The sequence below is a fragment of the Pomacea canaliculata genome, linkage group LG3 (assembly GCF_003073045.1).
Source record: "Pomacea canaliculata isolate SZHN2017 linkage group LG3, ASM307304v1, whole genome shotgun sequence".
In the NCBI taxonomy this organism is placed as follows: Eukaryota; Metazoa; Mollusca; class Gastropoda; order Architaenioglossa; family Ampullariidae; genus Pomacea; species Pomacea canaliculata.
In genome coordinates, this window is record NC_037592.1 from 411,489 (window position 1) to 423,823 (window position 12,335).

The 12,335-nt window shown below is 44.6% G+C and overlaps 1 protein-coding gene across 6 annotated transcripts in view; it reads left to right on the forward strand.

Moving 5' to 3' along the window:
* The first annotated feature begins 362 nt into the window (after positions 1 to 362).
* The window catches only part of LOC112558999 (ETS translocation variant 3-like), a 29,634-nt gene continuing 17,661 nt past the window's right edge, over positions 363 to 12,335 (forward strand). For 2 of the 6 annotated variants that reach the window (XM_025229800.1, XM_025229804.1), the window contains exons 1-2: positions 363 to 676; positions 3,156 to 3,359. The gene's annotated coding sequence lies outside the window, so the exon portion shown is untranslated. Of the gene's footprint in view, positions 677 to 3,155; positions 3,360 to 7,410; positions 7,534 to 9,446; positions 9,612 to 12,335 lie in introns of those variants that run through there. The other 4 variants (XM_025229802.1, XM_025229805.1, XM_025229806.1 and 1 more) reach the window with 3 other exon arrangements.

Sequence of the window (12,335 nt, forward strand, 5' to 3'; positions counted from 1 at the left end):
GTTACTTGTCTCCTACAGCATTAACACTAGCACCATGGTTACTTGTCTCCTACAGCATGATCACTAGCACCATGGTTACTGTCTCCTACAGTATGATCACTAGCACCATGGTTACTTCTCCTACAGCATTAACACTAGCACCATGGCTACTGTCTCCTACAGCATGATCACTAGCACCATGGTTACTGTCTCCTACTGCATGATCACTAGCACCATGGTTACTGTCTCCTACAGCATGATCACTAGCACCATGGTTACTGTCTCCTACAGCATGATCACTAGCACCATGGTTACTGTCTCCTACAGCATGATCACTAGCACCATGGTTACCGCTGAGTGTCATCATGGCGCCATGCTCACTGTATCAAGTGTCGCGGAAGTATATTTGTGACAACAGGTCTGTGTGACTGTCGTGGGCTGATGGCTGTGTGGGCGGGGTTGACACTAGTCTCATATTTTTTCTACCTTTGTAGAGGATGTCTATGCTTGACGCCGGAACCGCTTGTCCTGTGTGCCAAGGGCTGATAACTCTGGCTCCTCACACGAGGTCTTCGTGCTGCAGACTCCACGGCGAGCAGCGGTCGTTGTCCAGGAGACGTCCAGCTGACCAGAGACACGAGTGTACTCAAGCCCTGGACAGCCAGGAGCAGGAGTGGCCTCAGGATTGGGAAAAAAGGTTTGAAGCCATCTGTGGCCTTGACTTGTTGTCTCCATCCCCTTCTCTGACACCGTCTGCCGAGTGGCGCTGTTGTTTTCTTTTTTTAGCCAATGATTTACTTCATAAGTTACAGCATCTACATGTAGTCTGCTTCCTGTTGTACAACCCTATTCTTGTACAGTACACAGAGCTGCATTTGCTTAGTGAATATAGTCGTGTAGATTATATATAGTCATGAAGCTAGTATTTAGTCACGTAGCTAGTGTATAGTCGTGTAGCTAGTGTATGTAGTGTAGATTATATATAGTCATGAAGCTAGTATTTAGTCACGTAGCTAGTGTATAGTCGTGTAGATTATATATAGTCATGAAGCTAACGTATATAGTCATGTAGCTAGTGTATAGTCGTGTAGATTATATATAGTCATGAAGCTAGTATTTAGTCACGTAGCTAGTGTATAGTCGTGTAGCTAGTGTATATAGTCGTGTAGATGATATATAGTCATGAAGCTAGTATTTAGTCACGTAGCTAGTGTATAGTCGTGTAGATTATATACAGTGGAACCTCGGTTAGCGAACGCCTCGGATAGCGAATATTTCGGTTAACGAACAAAAATTTCGTTAAAAGTTTGTCTCGGATAGCGAACAAAATTTCGGATAACGAACAGCCACGTGAACAACACGTGACCGACCAGCGTGTCATCATTCGCGCTCGAGACACAGTTACGATCAGTCGTTCCTTATCTATGCGCATTCTTCTTATTTAGTGATTGCAGTGCTTTATTTTAATAAGATAATCCTCAATCATGGCTCCAAAGAAGATTAAGAGCAATTAATAGTAGTGAGGTAATGACAAGGAAGCGGCCAACAAATGAATTGAAAAAGGAAATGATTTCAAAGTATGAAGGTGGCATGCGTCTGTCGGATATGTGATGTCGTATTACCGAAGAGTTTTACAAAAAAAGGACAGAAGGAACAGACACTGGACAAGTTTTTTCCTTTAACCTCAAAGCTACAGAAAAGGGAAGTCACCCCCGATTTTATAATGTCACGTGTGCTCATGGAGGGGGAATCCAAAAGTAATTCCACCCCATCCTCCCCACACCTGCTTCCAACCACGCCGTCAAAACGGCAAGTGTTCTGATGTTTAAATGCTTTCGTTAATGTTTTTATGTTTATTTAACTCCATTTATATTGCATTATAACTGTTCTCATTAAAACAAATACCTATATATATATATCCTGTAACTTTCAAATATTAGTGAGTCAACATGGGCTGGGAACCAATCAAATCTATTTCCTTTATTTCCTATGGGAAAAATTGTTTCGGATAACGAACATTTCGGATAACGAACAACTTTCCAGAACGGATTAAGTTCGTTAACCGAGGTTCCACTGTATAGTCATGAAGCCAGTATTTAGTCACGTAGCTAGTGTATAGTCGTGTAGCTAGTGTGTGTAGTCGTGTAGCTAGTGTGTGTAGTCGTGTATCTAGTGTATATAGTCGTGTAGATGATATATAGTCATGAAGCTAGTATTTAGTCACGTAGCTAGTGTATAGTCGTGTAGATTATATATAGTCATGAAGCTAGTATTTAGTCACGTAGCTAGTGTATAGTCGTGTAGCTAGTGTGTGTAGTCGTGCAGCTACTCTATAGTTATGTAGCTATTATATATAGTCGTATAACTACTATATATGCATAGTGTATAGTCGTTCAGCTAGTGTGTGTACAGAGATTATGTAACTAGTGTGTACAGAGATCGTGTAGCTAGTGTGTACACTACACAAATGTCTGGTGACGTCAGTGCACGTGTTAGTACGTCTGTAGCTGACTAGTTTGTGGGATGGAGGGGGTCAGCAAACTCGCAGCCATTTAACCGAGCATCAAACGCTTGATAGCTTCGTGGTGTCTGACAAGGTCTCCAGTCCTGTGAAAGACATCAATTCTTGCTTAGTGTGAAAGTAAGACACACACACCACACAATATACACCACACATACCCACACATCACACAGCAGACACACACACCCGTACACACACCAGATATACACACCTCACACATCACAACATACAACAGTTACACACCAGACATACCCACACACAGCAGACACACACACCCGTACACACACATCACACAACACACAACAGTTACACACCAGACATACCCACACACAACAGACACACACCCGTACACACACACAGCACGTGTGGACACAGGCAGAGCTAGCCACGTGACCTGTTGACCTGTGCGCGAGCTTTTCTGAGAAGTTGTCATTTCTCATGGTGGCGGTGGTCCCAGGCCCCGGTGGCTTATGCTGATCCCCAAGCAACATGAGGAATTTTCCGAAAGCCTGGCCCTTGAAAGAGGACGGACAGGTCAAACCTGTTGACCACCACGAAAATTCAAAACGCATTAAGTGTCTAATCAAGGAAATATTAAAACGAACTAATGAATTAATTAATCGATTAATTAGGGTACAATCTGGTACTTAACCAGCTGCTGCCCCGACTGGACGCACTGCTTCAGCCAAGACGTCCGTCAGGACACGACTGCTGCCCGCTGCTGTTGCCCGCTGTTGCCCGCTGTTGCCTGCTGTTGCCCGCTGCTGCTGCCGCTGTTACCCGCTGTTGCCCGCTGTTGCCCATTGTTGCCCGCTGCTGCCCGCTGCCTGTTGCCCACTGCCAGCTCGCCCAACCTAAGGTAGGCCACTTGTTTTGTCATCAAGTAACGGCTAGAGTTATCTCTCTTACAGTGGAACCTGCGCTTTTCTCCCTTTGTACGTTGGGTGAATACGGCAGCGAGCCATTAACCTTTGGTCTGAAATTCTCATCTGCATTTCTGAAAAGTATCCACTAAGTTGTTAAATTAGTCTTGTTGTTATGGCAACACCTAATTAACAGGTGGCTGCGGTCTTTAGTGACGTCAGCAACTGTCGCTTACGTTAGTTTACACCGTTTTTCATGCAAAAAGAAAAGAAAGAAAAAGAAAGTATCCACGCATTGCTGACATGGAATTAAGTATCAAGTGACAGGATATGTGCACACCAACAAAACATCCACTACAGCTGTGACGACGACGACAGGGAAGTTGCAGGCACCAACATCAAATGGCTGCACACTTCAGTAACTCCGCTCCACACTCGGAAGGAAGGCTTGACTCTAAGATGAGCGCGCCACCTCAGTAATCGCACTAAGCTGTCTCCAAGACAACCACACACCGACTTCAAGGACACCAGCAGCTCCCAGTCAAGGACAGACACCAAGCAAAGCTGCTGGTCATACAGTCACACCAGTCACACCCGTCACACCCGTCACACAGTCACACCGGTCACACAGTCACACCAGTCACACCCGTCACACCCGTCACACCCCTCACACCAGTCACACCGGTAACGCAGTGCTAAACAATAAACAATACCACAACGGACAGCAGCATGAGACAGACACAACAGCAAACAACACAAGTCCAGACAGGTGTACAACTCTCGTGTCACAGCTAGGCACGACGGTAGACATCTGACACTCCTATAATCAGTAGACATGATAATAGACACACAACTCGTACGAGACATGATGACAGTCACACAGCGGATAGTTTAGACATGATGATGACGATGATAATGACGATGACGACGACGATAACGATGGTGATGTACATGTGATAATAATAATACCTCCTAGAGACAAGGGCGTTAAGCAGAGATGTCTGGTGTCCAGTGTTGACAAGGGGAGGTCAGCCTGCCATCACATAAGGCTGCGGCCATCGCTAAAGAATCTTTCCTTCGTGACATTAGTGAAGTTACTGCAATTAATTAATTAATCAATGCTTAATAACATTTACTCCCTAAGCTTAGACTCAGTTCTGTGGATATTCCGTTGTAAAATTAAAGGAAGCTACATGTGAGAAAGCCTGGTGTCCCGGACACTAGTGATGTCACAGGTGTCATGTCATCGTGACACAGTCACAGGTAGCCCACGTCGTCAGCAAAGTCTTCAGCTTTCTGTGTAACTCAGCCGACCTGTGACCAGGAGACAGGACAGGGGAGTGTAACACACACCAGAGTTCACACAGACAGCAAAGTCTACTTTACACAAAGCAAAACACTGAGAGACAGAGAGCGTCACACTTCACACACCACAGATGCTAAGAAGACAGCGAGACACCACAAATGACACAAAGGATGTGAATGCAGTAATTACAAAAGTACAGAAGCAAGAACACTTTCAGACACCAGAATTAATACAAAACAGTCTTACATACATGAGAGTTCATACAAAGACAGACAACTCCAACAGACACGACAGATAGCAGGAAAGCAGGAGAGACTGACAGTGTAAATACCATCGTTCAGACAAACAAAGACCGTGTGAATACGTGGAGTTAGTTAATACAAAGACAGGAGAGTGTAACATGGGAGTTAGTACAGACAGGAGAGTGTAACATGGGAGTTAATACAGACAGGAGAGTGTAACATGGGAGTTAATACAAAGACAGGAGAGTGTAACATGGGAGTTAATACAAAGACAGGAGAGTGTAACATGGGAGTTAATACAAAGACAGGAGAGTGTAACATGGGAGTTAATACAGACAAGAGAGTGTAACATGGGAGTTAATGCAAAGACAGGAAAGTGTAACATGGGAGTCAATACAAAGACAGGAGAGTGTAACATGGGAGTTAATACAGACAGGAGAGTGTAACATGGGAGTTAATACAAAGACAGGAGAGTGTAACATGGGAGTTAATGCAAAGACAGGAGAGTAACATGGGAGTTAATACAAAGACAGGAGAGTGTAAATACTTGGGAGTTGATACATAGAGAGGAGTGTAGAACAGACACGAGAATGAATACAAAGACAGGAGAGTGTAGTCAGGTCAAGTGTTAAAGGGATACTCAAGGCTTGTGATCAAGGCTGTGTGACGGTCAAACGTGTCAAAACTTAATTACCACTTAATTACCACTTAATTACACTATGTCGGTCGCCGATGTTTATAAACATTGATAAAATCCAGTGACATCGACCTTTGTGTCCTTCCGCCGAGTAACCGCGATAGCTTGCCGAGATGGTCAAGCAGACGAGTCTTAGTGTGACGTCAGTCAGGGTGTGACGTCAGTCAGAGACGTACAGGAAGTGTCTGATGTCATTGTGACGTCAGTCAGTGACGTACAGCAAGTGTCTGAGGTCATCGCGAAGATTTGACGTCGTCATCGGTGATGTCACGTGAGTTTATTCAGGTTTTACAGCGAACTTTTCACAGCACAGTGTTAAAAATTATAGAAAACAGTCTGTGTCACGGTCAGCAGTCTTGGTCACATGTCATAAGGTCACGTGACGGAGAACGAGACTTCGTCTCAGTAAACGAAAGAGTCCGATGTCATTTCTCTTCTTAAACACAACATGCTACACAACCCTCAACTTTTCCATATGAACAGACGCGAGAACAGACGAGATTCACGTGGAGCCTACTCTTCACGCCATTCTGAGCAGTTTTATGTTGCCCTTACACTTCCTTTGATGAAGTTTAACAATGTGAACATGTGATAACAGGGTTAGAGTAACAACGATAGTACAACACAGCTTCTTCTTCTTATTATTATTATTATCAGCGATGCTCATGACGTGGGAACTGAGAGCGTTGAAGAGGAATAAAACTTTCGTATCTTTGATTTAAAAAAACGTCTTCTACATCCGACAGTAGGAATCCGGACAAAATACTTCTCATACGATATAAAGTAGTAATGCCGAAAATAATTAGAACATGAAGTAGAGCGTCCGTTGTTTCTGAAAAAAAAAATTCGGCTGGACAGACAATAGAGCATCTTGCAAACAAGAGGTCTTCATCGTTGTCATCAGGCGTTAAGTAAAACAGGTAAAAAGGTCTCACTCTCTGCAAACTGTCGCCACGAGCCCTAGCTTTGACCTCTTCCTCGCTGTCACCTGGCTTCTCGAAGTCACCCGTTGAACTTGTCCACAGAAGGTGAAGCAGGCCAGGGACAGACCACGTGGAAGACCAGCTCTTGCTGACTGAAGGCTGGAAGCAAGTCCCAGGCACCACAGATCCTGGCCATGACCTCCCTGCCCTCACAGGTGTACTTGGTCGCTTGGTGAGGAACTTCTCCACTCACTTCTGGTAGCTGAACCTCATGGCTCCTCCCTGATGCCAAAGGGCAGGAGGACAGCGGTATAGAGGGGGCGCTGGTGGGGAAGTCACACAGGGTTACCGGGAAGCCAGGCAAAGAGATGGTTGGGCAAAAAGCCGCCGCGCCATCAGAGCTGCAGGACAGGAAGCTGGCGCTCCTGACACAAAAGCGGTTTTGGCAGTTGAGTTTTGGCAGTTGAGTTTTGGCAGTTGAGTTTTGGCAGTTGAGCATCATGAGAGGCAGTGTACTGTGGTGATGATTGATGAGGATCATTCGGCGAAGCTTGCATTTCTTTCCTCCACAACAACCATCCTTTCACAACCCCAGTGCCACCAAAACCCGCTGACAGAAATGTCCCTGTGGTCCGACTGACAAGTGTCAAGCTCCACGCTCCCCGTCATCCACATCCTAAATGTCACGGTGCTTGTCACTTTAGTCCACATGACAAATGTCACCTTACTAGTCTTCCTTTCGTCCGCGTGACGTGTCAGGGTTGGCTGTGCTCTAAGAGGATTTTATGACGTCACGTGATGGTTACTTCTTGACTGGGCATGCAGTCCATGCACCACGTGACCAGACAATGGCGTCGCAGAAGCGCTGCTGCTAGACGGAAGTGGATTAGCCGCCCATGCAGGCGCAAAGGTCATTTTGGCCGATGGATGCTGCAAGCTGAGGATTTGGTCTTGAGAACTGAGCCGCTTAAAGACAAGTGCTGCCACCTTGTGTCGTGACAGGTAAAGAACTTTTTCAAGGTCCTCGTTAAGAGCAGTCTTCATCGTTTACTGTCGTCACATCGTGGTCCCCAGTAGAGTTGCTGTCGTCACATGGTGGTCCCCAGTAGAGTTGCTGTCGTCACATCATGGTCCCCAGTAGAATTGCTGTCGTCACATCATGGTCCCCAGTAGAGTTGTTGTCGTCGCAGGGTGGTCGTCAGTAGATTGATTTTTTTCAGCTTTTCTCACAGTCGTTGAAACCGTGGTTGACTTGAGGACGTGATAATGACAGTTTCAACAATTATCGTCAAAAGGTAATCGAAGTGTCAGATAGAGGGATTTATTGACCTTGCCCTTCTAGCCCAGCAAACTGCCAGAAAGGTGTCCAGCAGGTTTCCACACGACCACCTGTAGCAGCAGGAGATTTGAGCTCAGGTAAAGGTGTGAGGCCTGCATGCACAAGTAACAGGGACTTGAAATCATTTGTTACCTCAGCTGGTTACACGACTGAATTGTCTGGTGTGATGATGATGATGATGATGGTGGTGGTGGTGGTGATGATGATGATGATGATGATGTTGGTCTGTCTGAACAACGGTCTAGACGGAGGTTTTTAATTTTCTTACGATGCACAGCCTTATCGCTATCTTGTTATTTTTATCAATTATTGTCTCGATCACTTGCTTTGTCTATTTTTGTTATCTGAGCACGTGATTGTCCACTGGCATTCATAAAGTTGGTCATTTTCACTGTCATTGTCATCGTGATTGGAGTAATGACCAACTTGTCTGTCACATGTTTCTCCCCTCAACTGAGTGAGACCATTCTCTTGTGGAGTCAACTGATGTCACTCACTGTACGCATCTTACTCTGTCCTCTAATGACCAGGAAATCTGTAATCTCTGAGTTCGTGAAGTCTGTCTCAGCATGACAATAGTCTGAGTGGACGTTTGAATACAGTAATGAATGCAGTAGTGAACACAGTAGTGAATACAGTAATGAACACAGTAGTGAATACAGTAGTGAACACAGTAATGAACACGGTAATGAACACAGTAGTGAACACAGTAATGAACACGGTAATGAATACAGTAGTGAACACAGTAGTGAATACAGTAGTGAATCAGTAGTGAATACAGTAATGAACACAGTAGTGAACACAGTAGTGACTACAGTAGTGAACACAGTAGTGAATACAGTAGTGAATACAGCAATGAACTCAGCAATGGATACAGCAAAAACAAAAGAGTGAAAACAGTAGTCAATACAGTAGTGAACACAGTAATGAATACAGTAATGAAATCAGTAGTGAACATAGTAATGAATACAGTAGTGAAGATAGTAATGAATACAGTAGTGAACATAGTAATGAATATGGTAATGAATACAGTAGTGAACACAGTAATGAATACAACAGTGAATACTATATTCAACTGTGAATACTATATTCACAGTAGTGAATACACCAATGAACTCAGCAATAGATACAGCAATGAACAAAGTAGTGAACACAGTAATGAATACAGTAGTGAACACAATAGTGAATATAGTAATAAACATAGTAATGAATACAGTAGTGAACACAATAGTGAATATAGTAATGAACACAGTAATGAATACAGTAGTGAACACAGTAGTGAATATAGTAATGAACACAGTAATGAATACAGTAGAGAACACAGTAATGAACATAGTAATGAATACAGTAATGAATACAGTAATGAACACAGCTCACTGGCCCGGGTCTCAATAAACTAACCCTAACCCTGAGAAGTGAAGGCGGTAATGATGCTACAGCTGCTACACAAACAGATGAGAAGTGAGGCTTTGTACTCACTGCAGTTATTTTTAGAAGTGGCCTCATCCATGACTCAGCGACTCATTCTGCTGCTAACTTTAGTCCTTCGTAATGGCAATCAGTGGATGGACTGGCGCCTGATGGATGTGACCATCAGATGACGTGTTGACTGCTGTGTGGTGGTGCTGGTGCTGCTGGTGGTCTGGTGCTGCTTCTACTGGTGCTACTGTGGGAGTTGAACAGGAGGGGACTGACACAAGCAGGACTGGCGCTGCTGGTGCTGGTGCTGGTGCTGGACTGGGTGAGGAACCAGTGCTCAGCCTCACATTCATTTACACTTCAAAGAACTTGTGTTGTTAATATTTCATCTTTCATTCCATAGTGCGTGTTGTTCTCAGAAGTCTTATCAGCATGGTGGTCTAGGTGACATCATCGTCATCATCATCATCATCATCATCATATCATCATATCATCATCATCTCACACAACATTCGCAAACTTCGTTTTGTCGTCAGTTATTTTGCTCAATGGCCGCTTTGGGTGTTTTTTTTTAATTATTATATATTTTTTCTTCTTCGCTGGTGTGTTACTGGAGGCTGACCTCGGGGGTTGATATTTGGCATCTCTGTGTGAGCTGTAGCACGTGACTGTACACGTGACAGGTAGCCATGTGACACCAGTGACTTTGACCTGCGTTGTGTCGCATGTAGTGTGACCTTTGGTGACACTTCCCTCTGGTGGAGACACACATCTCAATCGTCTCCTGACACTTCCGCGTTACTGTTTATAGCTCTTGTCATCAACTGGCCTCTCAACGCTCGTGCTGACGTCTTCCTCCCCATGTTTACAAACTGGGGATAGTAGTTTTTTCCCTGAGTTTTGTGCGCAGCTTCCAGACAGGGAATCTCCGCGGATAGGGGCTGGAAATGTACGGTTGTGGTTTACAGTTTGTGTACACTTGAGTACAGTTGTGTACAGCTTGTACAGTTTGTGTACAGTTTATTTATAGTTGTATAGGTTGTGTACGGTTTGTGTACAGTTGTGTACTGTTTGTTTACTGCTTGTGTACAGTTGTGTACAGTTTATGTATAGTTGTATACGGTTGTGTACAGTTTGTGTACTGTTTGTGTATAGTTGTGTATAGTTGTGTACAGTTTGTATACTGTTTGTGTACACTTTGTGTACAGTTGTGTACAGTTTGTGTATTGTTTATGTACACTGTGCACAGTTTGTGTACAGTTGTTCACAGATTGTGTATGTTGTGTACAGCTTTGTGTACAGTTGCGTATGGTTGTGTACACTTTGTGTACTGTTTGTATACACTGTGCACAATTTGTGCACAGTTTGTGTACTGTTTGTGCGCACTTTGTGCACAGCTGTGTACACTTTGTGTACGGTTGTGTACGGTTGTGCGTGGTCTAAGCCAGCGACCTGACACTGACACCTACTTGTGTAGCAACACCAATAGTTGTCGCTGAACTTGGCCGCTTAACAAAAGCACACGTGACCTGTAGGGACATCAAGTCAGTCGTGACACCTTACTCCAGAAAAGCTCAGGGCCATGGAGCCGATGGCTGAGTGTCTTCTTCACAATGTTCGTGACATCAAAGTGTCTCGCGCTCTGCCAACGGGACATGAGGGTTATTGTCGTCACGTGACACGCCACACCTTTACCTGGCTTTGCCGTGTGATGTCCGTCACCTTTACCCACACCCGCCATCTTAGTCCACACTTTGGTCAGTGCACACACACACACATACACTTCTGTCTCAAGCATACAAGTCACACACACACAATCTCTCTCTCACACGTCACACACAATCTCTGTCTCACACGTCACACAATCTCTGTCTCACACGTCACACAATCTCTGTCTCACACGTCACACACAATCTCTGTCTCACACGTCACACAATCTCTGTCTCACAAGTCACACAATCTCTGTCTCACACGTCACACACAACTCACAGCCAATTTCCTGTAAAAAGTGACTCTCCGATGTGATGTGACTGACGTGTCGGCCTGACTGATCTCCTTTCAGTTCCCTGAGCTATTTCTGTCCTGTGGGGCTCGCCAGTCGAGAGGATGTGAGCGCCTGGCAAGTCTCGTCTTTCTCTCTGGTCCTTGTCTCTCTCTCTCTCGTCCTTGTCTCTTTCTCTGGTCCTTGTCTCTCTCTCTGGTCCTTGTCTGTCTCAATGGTCTCTGTCTCTCTCTTTGCTCCCTATCTCTCTCTGCTCCCTTACTCCATGGTCTCTGTCTCTCCCTGTCCACGTCTATGTCCACGTCTATGTGGTCCCAGTCTCTCTCTCTCTGTGGTCCCTGTCTCTTTCTCTGTTTTGCAGCTCAACAGGTGTTGTCTGCTCCTGCTCGTGCCCTCTCCTATGGTGTCTCTGTTGCCGGCATTAGTGGTGAACTTTGGCCTCTGTGCCTGCTGTTAGTCTGTGAGCTGCTCGCCTTGCATTGGGATGGACTGTGCTGATGCCCTCTGCTCCTGCTGTTACTTGCTATCATCCCTGGTGGTCACCTGTGTTGGTGACCAGATTTCTTTGCTCTACTTGTATTTCTGGGTTGTTTTATTATTCCTTGTATACACGTGGTTATGTTGCTATTTATAACCCTTTACCTACCTTATATTAGAGTATAGGTGGCCTGTCGCTATTGATGCTACTAATAAAAGTTTTTTATGCCATAGTTCTTTAGGTGGGTTGAGGCACTTATTAAGGTTTAGTGCCAGTCTGTATTTATCTAAAGAATATTTTACTTCTTCTCTTTCTAATTTATTTTCATTGCACTCCAGCGGTATGTGGAGTGCTAAGTATATCCCCACAGGCACATGAAGGAGGGTCTTTACATCTTGTTAGATATTCTTCATTGAGCCTCATTCTAGTTATTTTGGTTTGGTCTGACCTATTTGACTTTACGAACATCAAAGTGTGACTAGGCTGGTCATCTATCAGTCTCCTAGTAGCTTTAGTCCTTTACCTTCATTTTTGTATTTCTCTTGCCACCTTATTTTTATTGCTGG